Below are 9,500 nucleotides of genomic sequence, written 5' to 3'. Positions count from 1 at the left end.
GAGAGAGAGAGAGAGAGAGAGAGAGAGAGAGAGAGATGGAGACAGAGAGAGAGAGAGAGAGAGAGAGAGAGAGAGAGAGAGAGAGAGAGAGAGAGAGAGAGAGAGAGAGAGAGAGAGAGAGAGAGAGAGAGAGAGAGAGAGAGAGAGAGAGAGAGAGAGAGAGAGAGAGAGAGAGAGAAAGAGAGACAGAGAGAGAGAGAGAGAGAAAGATAGAGAGAGAGAGACAGACAGACAGACAGACAGACAGACAGACAGACAGACAGACAGACAGACAGACAGACAGACAGACAGACAGACAGACAGACAGACAGACAGACAGACAGACAGAGTGTAGAGAGACAGAGAGAGAGTGAGAGAGAGACAGCGAGAGAGTGAGAGAGAGAGAGAGAGAGAGAGAGAGAGAGAGAGAGAGAGAGAGAGAGAGAGAGAGAGAGAGAGAGAGAGAGAGAGAAAGAGAGAGAAAGAGAGAGAGAGATACTAGGAGCACGTCTGTTTTTACTCCACTCCACACAGTGAGCTCATGCCACGGAGTTGATGAGGTGGATAGCTGCTTGTTCACACCACACCGTGTGTGCAGAGACAAAGAGAGGATGAAGACAAGAGAGAGCACGGGAAAATAAAAGAGCAGGATTTTTTTCAGTGGTTATTTTTTTCTCTGTTGTCAAGAGACAGACAGACACGGGACGAGAGGAAAAGCAGTCTTTTAGAAAACCCTTACTGCATGGGACACCGACCTCGTTCTAATCCTGGGTTTACTTCTGCCAAGGAAGTGAGGAGAAGTAATTGGTTGGTATCTAAGAGCTCAGGTGCTTTGGAGCTTGTAGGATTTCTATAGTACTGGACCAAGACAACAGTACTGGATCAAGACAACAGTACTGGATCAAGACAACAGTACTGGATCAAGACAACAGTACTGGAGCAAGACAACAGTACTGGATCAAGACAACAGTACTGGATCAAGACAACAGTACTGGACCAAGACGGGACAGTACGGGCAGTGGACCAGCTCATCAGCGTCTGTGTGTTTACTCAACCTGGTGAGTAACCTTATGTTTCCGTTTTGATGGGACAGGGCACGGTTCCATCTAAGGTGTGTTGCAGGAGTGTTTTTGATAGCTTGGGTAATTTGATACCAAATACCTCTCTAACACTAAGAAAATATTGGCAACTAGCCTAGTGGTTAGAGCGTTGGACTAGTAACCGGAAGGTTGCAAGTTCAAACCCCCAAGCTGACAAGGTACAAATCTGTCGTTCTGCCCCTGAACAGGCAGTTAACCCACTGTTCCTAGGCCGTCATTGAAAATAAGAATTTGTTCTTAAATGACTTGCCTGGTTAAATAAAGGTAAAAAATAAAAATAATAATAATAATAAATTGCCTACACACATTATTGAATTACACACATAAATAAGAGTGTCCCACAGTAAGAGTCTCCCCCAGTAAGAGTCTCCCTCAGTAAGAGTCTTTCACAGTAAGAGTCTCCCTCTGTAAGAGTCTCCCTCTGTAAGTCTCCCACAGTAAGATTCTCTCACAGTAAGAGTCTCCCAAAGAAAGAGTCTCCCACAGGAAGTCTCCCACAGTAAGATTCTCTCACAGTAAGAGTCTCCCAAAGAAAGAGTCTCCCACAGTAAGTCTCCCACAGAAAGAGTCTCCCACAGTAAGAGTCTCCCACTGTAAGTCTCCCACAGTAAGAGTCTCCCAAAGAAAGAGTCTCCCACAGTAAGAGTCTCCCACAGTAAGAGTCTCCCACAGTAAGAGTCTCCCACAGAAAGTCTCCCACAGAAAGAGTCTCCCACAGTAAGAGTTTCCCACAGTAAGAGTCTCCCAAAGAAAGAGTCTGCCACAGTAAGAGTCTCCCACAGTAAGAGTCTCCCACAGAAAGAGTCTCCCACAGTAAGAGTCTCCCACAGTAAGAGTCTCCCACAGTAAGAGTCTCACACAGAAAGAGTCTGCCACAGTAAGAGTCTGCCACAGTAAGAGTCTCCCACAGTAAGAGTCTCCCACAGTAAGAGTCTCACACAGAAAGAGTCTCCCACAGTAAGAGTCTCCCACAGTAAGAGTCTCCCACAGAAAGAGTCTCCCACAGTAAGAGTCTCCCACAGTAAGAGTCTCCCACAGTAAGAGTCTCCCACAGTAAGAGTCTCCCACAGAAAGAGTCTCCCACAGTAAGAGTCTCCCACAGTAAGAGTCTCCCACAGTAAGAGTCTCCCACAGAAAGAGTCTCCCACAGTAAGAGTCTCCCACAGTAAGAGTCTCCCACAGTAAGAGTCTCACACAGAAAGAGTATCCCGTTGACAGTTTATTCACTCTCAAACACTCTACGATTTCTAAAAGATCCAATATGTTTTTGAATTTCTATGTGTTTTTTTGCAAGTGTGTTTGCATACTGCACTGTGTTTGCATACTTTGCAGTTGTTAGTCCTACTGCTCTTTCAATATTGACACAAGACAGTATTTCAGATGTTGGACACCAACAAAACACTGCAGGATCAATACACTACACTGCAGGATCAATACACTACACTGCAGGATCAATACACTGCACTAAAGGATCAATACACCGCACTACAGGATCAATACACTACACTGCAGGATCAATACACTACACTGCAGGATCAATACACCGCACTGCAGGATCAATACACTACACTGCAGGATCAATACACTGCACTGCAGGATCAATACACCGCACTACAGGATCAATACACTACACTGCAGGATCAATACATTACACTGCAGGATCAATACATTACACTACAGGATCAATACACTACACTGCAGGATCAATACACTACACTGCAGGATCAATACACCGCACTGCAGGATCAATACACTACACTACAGGATCAATACACTACACTACAGGATCAATACACTACACTGCAGGATCAATACACTACACTACAGGATCAATACACTACACTACAGGATCAATACACTACACTACAGGATCAATACACTACACTGCAGGATCAATACACCGCACTGCAGGATCAATACACCGCATTGCAGGATCAATACACTACACTACAGGATCAATACACTACACTGCAGGATCAATACACTACACTACAGGATCAATACACTACACTGCAGGATCAATACACTACACTACAGGATCAATACACCGCACTGCAGGATCAATACACTACACTACAGGATCAATACACTACACTGCAGGATCAATACACCGCACTGCAGGATCAATACACCGCACTGCAGGATCAATACACTACACTGCAGGATCAATACACTACACTGCAGGATCAATACACTACACTGCAGGATCAATACACTACACTACAGGATCAATACACTACACTACAGGATCAATACATTACACTGCAGGATCAATACACTACACTACAGGATCAATACACTACACTGCAGGATCAATACACTACACTGCAGGATCAATACACTACACTACAGGATCAATACACTACACTACAGGATCAATACACTACACTGCAGGATCAATACACTACACTGCAGGATCAATACACCGCACTACAGGATCAATACACTACACTGCAGGATCAATACACTACACTGCAGGATCAATACACCGCACTACAGGATCAATACACTACACTGCAGGATCAATACACTACACTGCAGGATCAATACACCGCACTGCAGGATCAATACACCGCACTGCAGGATCAATACACTACACTACAGGATCAATACACCGCACTGCAGGATCAATACACTACACTACAGGATCAATACATTACACTGCAGGATCAATACATTACACTGCAGGATCAATACACCGCACTGCAGGATCAATACACCGCACTGCAGGATCAATACACTACACTGCAGCATCAATATAGTACACTTCTATCTTTACTGAAGTAGTTATCTATAATGTTTTACTTGTCTAATATCTACTAATAGTCGTGACCAAAAATATTGGCACCCTTTCTTCAAGTAACTCACAATTTTCCCTAAAAGTAAGTTTAAATTGGCTAAGTAAGTATTTGGTGTCCGCAATTCTTTATTTTACTGTTAATACTACAGAACCTTTGTTTTAGATTCAGATCTTAATATATCAATTTAATTCAGAAAATAAACAGAAATGGCATTGACGAAGTGATTGACACCCTACACTTAATATTTGGTAGCACGGCCGTTAGTCAAAATTACTGCAATCAAGCCCTTCCTCTAACCATCAATGAGCTTCCTTTACCTCTGTACTGGCAGTTTGGACCACTCCTCTTGGTCAAACTGCTCCAGTTCTCCCAGATTAGAAGGGTGCCTTCTCCTAACTGCTGTTTCCAGATCTCTCCAAAAGTTTTCAATGAGATTTAGATCTGGACTCAATGCTGACCACTTCAGAACAGTCCAGCGTTTTGTCTTGAACCATTCCTGGGTGCTTTTTGAAGTGTGTTTGGGGTCATTGTCCGGCTGGAAGATCCACGACCTTCGACGGAGACCAAGCTTTCTGACACTGGGTACGACGTTGTAGTAAAAAATGACTTGGTATTCTCCTGATTTCATGATGCCAGGCACACGTTCAAGACACCCAGTGCATCACTGAACCTCTTCCATGTTTGACTGTAGGGAAGGTGTTATTTTCATTGAAGGCTTCATTTTGTTTTCTGTAACCATAGAGATGGTTTGTGTTACCAAAAAGCTCTAATTGGGTCTCATATGTCCACAGGACACTCTCCCAGAAGGATACTGGTCTTATTGCCATCTTGGGATTTCTACTTTGTGCGGTACTAGGAGTTATCTATTGGGGCTTAACAATATTAATCAAATCAAATCAAATGTATTTATATAGCCCTTCTTACGTCAGCTGATATCTCAAAGTGCTGTACAGAAACCCAGCCTAAAACCCCAAACAGCAAACAATGCAGGTGTAGAAGCACGGTGGCTAGGAAAAACTCCCTAGAAAGGCCAAAACCTAGGAAGAAAACTGAGAGGAACCAGGCTATGAGGGGTGGCCAGTCCTCTTCTGGCTGTGCCGGGTGGAGATAACAGAACATGGCCAAGATCTTCAAATGTTCATAGATGACCAGCATGGTCAAATAATAATAATCACAGTGGTTGTCGAGGGTGCAACAGGTCAGCACCTCAGGAGTAAATGTCAGTTGGTTTTTCATAGCCCCCACACCTGTTACTACTGGGGCTCAACAATATTACTGTTACTACTGGGGCTCAACAATATTACTGTTACTACTGGGGCTTAACAATATTACTGTTACTACTGGGGCTTAACAATATTACTGTTACTACTGGGGCTCAACAATATTACTGTTACTACTGGGGCTTAACAATATTACTGTTACTACTGGGGCTCAACAATATTACTGTTACTACTGGGGCTCAACAATATTACTGTTACTACTGGGGCTTAACAATATTACTGTTACTACTGGGGCTTAACAATATTACTGTTACTACTGGGGCTTAACAATATTACTGTTACTACTGGGGCTTAACAATATTACTGTTACTACTGGGGCTCAACAATATTACTGTTACTACTGGGGCTCAACAATATTACTGTTACTACTGGGGCTTAACAATATTACTGCTGCTAGAATTGATACCAGTCATAACCTCATAATAATTCCCCTGAACCCTCCCACATTCATAATGCTCCCTGTATCCAGTAATTAGTGTATATTAACTTACATTATAAACAGACATCATGTTAAGTTTGCCCTAAGATGGATCTCACAGCTACAGACAATGAGTCGAACAACTGAATAGAAGGAAGCACAAGTCAGGAAAGGGTGAATGTGTATGTGTGTGTGTGTGTGTGTGTGTGTGTGTGTGTGTGTGTGTGTGTGTGTGTGTGTGTGTGTGTGTGTGTGTGTGTGTGTGTGTGTGTGTGTGTGTGTGTGTGTGTGTGTGTGTGTATGTGGTGTGTGTGTTTGTGTGTGTGTGTGTGTATGTGGTGTGTGTGTGTTGTGTATGTGTTGTGTGCATATGCGTGCGTGTGTGTGTGCACATATGCTTGTGTGTTTGTGAGTGATTATGTATGTGAGTATGCGTCGTGTGTGTCTGTGATGTGTGTGTGTGTGTTTGTGTGTGCATTTGTGTGTATGTGTGTGTGTGTGTGTGTGTGTGTGTGTGTGTGTGTGTGTGTGTGTGTGTGTGTGTGTGTGTGTGTGTGTGTGTGTGTGTGTGTGTGTGTGTGTGTGGGTTTGTGCAATTGCGTGTGTGTGTGTGTGTGTGTGTGTGTGTGTGTGTGTGTGTGTGTGTGTGTGTGTGTGTGTGTGTGTGTGTGTGTGTGTGTGTGTGTGTGTGTGTGTGTGTGTGTGTGTGTGTGTGTGTGTGTGCGAGTGCGTCCGTGTGTATGTGCATGCAAGTGTGAGCGTCTGCACGTTTGTGTTTGTGTGTGTGAGAGTGTGTGTGTGTGAGTGTGCGTGTGTTTGCGTGTATGTGCGAGGGTAATGTGCGAGTGATTGTGTGTGTGTGTGTGTTGTGTGTACATGTGCATGTTTGTGTGTATGTGCGATTGCGTTTGTGTGTGTGCATACGATTGCGTGCGTGTGTGAGTGTGTGCGTCTGTGTGTTTGTGTGTGTGTGTGTGTGTGTGTGTATGAGTGTCTGTATTGTGTGTGTGTGCTTTTGTGTGTGTGTGTGTGTGTTATTTATTTATTTTATTTAACCCTAATTTTATGGGGATGGATGAAACAATTGTGTGTGAGTATGAGTGCGAGTGTGTGTGTGTGTGTGAGTGTGGGTGTGAGAGTGGGTGTGATTGTGGGATGTGGGAGTGGGTGTGGGTGTGAGTGTGGGTGTGAGTGTGGGTGTGAGTGTGAGTGTGGGTGTGAGTGTGGGTGTGGGTGTGAGTGTGAGTGTGGGTGTGAGTGTGGGTGTGAGTGTGGGTGTGAGTGTGGGTGTGGGTGTGGGTGTGAGTGTGGGTGTGGGTGTGAGTGTGGGTGTGGGTGTGAGTGTGGGTGTGGGTGTGAGTGTGGGTGTGAGTGTGGGTGTGAGTGTGGGAGTGGGTGTGATTGTGGGATGTGGGAGTGGGTGTGGGTGTGATTGTGGGATGTGGGAGTGGGTGTGGGTGTGGGTGTGAGTGTGGGTGTGGGTGTGGGTGTGAGTGTGAGTGTGAGTGTGAGTGGGGTGTGAGTGTGAGTGTGGGTGTGAGTGTGAGTGTGGGTGTGAGTGTGGGTATGAGTGTGGGTGTGAGTGTGGGTGTGAGTGTGAGTGTGGGATGTGGGTGTGAGTGTGGGATGTGTTAGATGTCAAGAGACATGACAAGAGGATTTCATCTGATGCTGTATTTCTTCCTCCTTTTTCCTGAACAGATGGTTAATTATGGTATCTATGGTAAGGGCTACATTATGGTATCTATGGTAAGGGCTACATTATGGTATCTGTGGTAATGGTTAATTATGGTATCTATGGTAACGGCTACATTATGGTATCTATGGTAAGGGCTACATTATGGTATCTATGGTAATGGCTACATTATGGTATCTGTGGTAATTGCTACATTATGGTATCTATGGTAAGGGCTACATTATGGTATCTATGGTAATGGATACATTCTGGTATCTATGGTAAGGGCTACATTATGGTATCTATGGTAAGGGCTACATTATGGTATCTATGGTAAGGGCTACATTATGGTATCTATGGTAATGGCTACATTATGGTATCTATGGTAATGGCTACATTATGGTATCTATGGTAATGGCTACATTATGGTATCTATGGTAATGGTTAATTATGGTATCTATGGTAATGGCTACATTATGGTATCTATGGTAATGGCTACATTATGGTATCTATGGTAATGGCTACATTATGGTATCTATGGTAATGGCTACATTATGGTATCTATGGTAATGGCTACATTATGGTATCTATGGTAAGGGCTACATTATGGTATCTATGGTAATGGCTACATTATGGTATCTATGGTAATGGCTACATTATGGTATCTATGGTAAGGGCTACATTATGGTAACTATGGTTAAAGGCTACATTATGGTATCTATGGAAAGGGCTACATTATAGTATCTGTGGTTAAGGGCTACATTATGGTAACTATGGTTAAAGGCTACATTATGGTATCTATGGTTAAGGGCTACATAATGGTAACTATGGTAATGGCTACATCATGGTAACTATGGAAAGGGCTACATTATTGTCAGGACCCGGTTACGAACCCGGGTCTCCGGAGTGAGAAACAGTCACTTAACCAACTGAGCCACGAATAGTCGGCAGAACCCAGAAGATGAGGCAGACACAGCAGTACTTGAGACGGTGTATTTAATGAAGTAAAAAGTGAAGTTCTTCAGGAAAACATGTAACTCCACAACTTCAAATGGAATCCTACAAGAACAAAGGTAATCCTCCAAGACAAAAAAGGTAAATCCACAAGGTGGAAGGTAAAGCACAAAAAGCCTCAAAAGATACTCAAAAACAAACAAACAAGAACAAAAAAACAGAATTCACCAAAAAAGGTCCACCGGGATCAACAAGAGTTCACAGAGTACTAGGGCTGGGTGCTAACATACAAACACAGAGCAAAGAACTGAGGAAAACAAAGGGTTTAAATACAATCAGGGGAAACGAGGCACAGGTGCAAATAATAATGGGGATCAAGGGAAAACAAAAGGTCAAAAGGCACAATGGGGGCATCTAGTGACCAAAAACCGGAACAACCCTGGCCAAATCCTGACAGAATCCCCCCCTAGGAACGGCTCCTGACGTTCCTACCAGCTCTCTCAGGGTGGAGGGCCCTGAACTGAGGAATGAGGTCAGGGTCCAGTATGTCTTTGGCAGGAAACCAGGAGTGCTCCTCGGGACCGTAGCCTTCCCAGTCCACCAGATACTGCCAGGACCGCTGCACCCGGCGGGAATCCAGTATCCGATGGACGGTATAAGCCGGCTGGCCTCCAATGACACGAGGCGGAGGGGGAGGGGGAGGTCTGTCTGCCGGGACAAGGGGAGAAAAAACAACAGGTTTTAATAAGGAAATGTGAAACGTGGGATTAATCTTAAGGGATCTGGGTAAGTGTAGGCGATAAGAAACTGGGTTAACTCTCCTGGCAACCTTAAAGGGACCGATGTATTTTTGGAACAGCTTGCGAGACTCCACCGTAGTGGTAAGTCTCTTGTGGAGAGCCAGACTCTCTGGCCCGGGGCACAGGGTAGGCCCGGGACGGCGACGTCTGTTGGCTTGTTGTTGGTACCTCTGTGAGGAACGCATAAGATTAAGACGGGTCTTCCTCCACATAAGCCGACAGCGTCTGACGAACTTCAAGGCTGAAGGCACTCTGACTTCTGCCTCCTGGTCCGGGAACAATGGAGGGGCATAACCAAACTGACACTCGTGCGGGGACATACCAGTGGAGGAGGAGCGCAAGGTGTTGTGTGCGTATTCGGCCCAAACAATGAAGGACGTACATGTGGACGGGTTGTTACGAGTCATACATCGGAGGGTGGTTTCCAGCTCTTGATTCATCCTCTCAGTTTGGCCGTTGGACTCCTGATGGTACCCTGAAGATAGACTGGCAG

The 9,500-nt window shown here is 44.7% G+C and overlaps 1 protein-coding gene across 1 annotated transcript in view; it reads left to right on the top strand.

The window, feature by feature from the left end:
• Positions 1 to 394: 394 nt before the first annotated feature.
• The window catches only part of LOC123996162 (G-protein coupled receptor 22-like), a 26,873-nt gene continuing 17,767 nt past the window's right edge, over positions 395 to 9,500 (top strand). Inside the window, exon 1 of the mRNA XM_046299652.1 lies at positions 395 to 1,037. The gene's annotated coding sequence lies outside the window, so the exon portion shown is untranslated. The remainder of the gene's footprint in view (positions 1,038 to 9,500) is intronic.

This window comes from Oncorhynchus gorbuscha, linkage group LG01 (genome assembly GCF_021184085.1).
Source record: "Oncorhynchus gorbuscha isolate QuinsamMale2020 ecotype Even-year linkage group LG01, OgorEven_v1.0, whole genome shotgun sequence".
NCBI lineage: Eukaryota > Metazoa > Chordata > Actinopteri > Salmoniformes > Salmonidae > Oncorhynchus > Oncorhynchus gorbuscha.
This window is presented reverse-complemented; position numbering and strand designations above follow the sequence as displayed.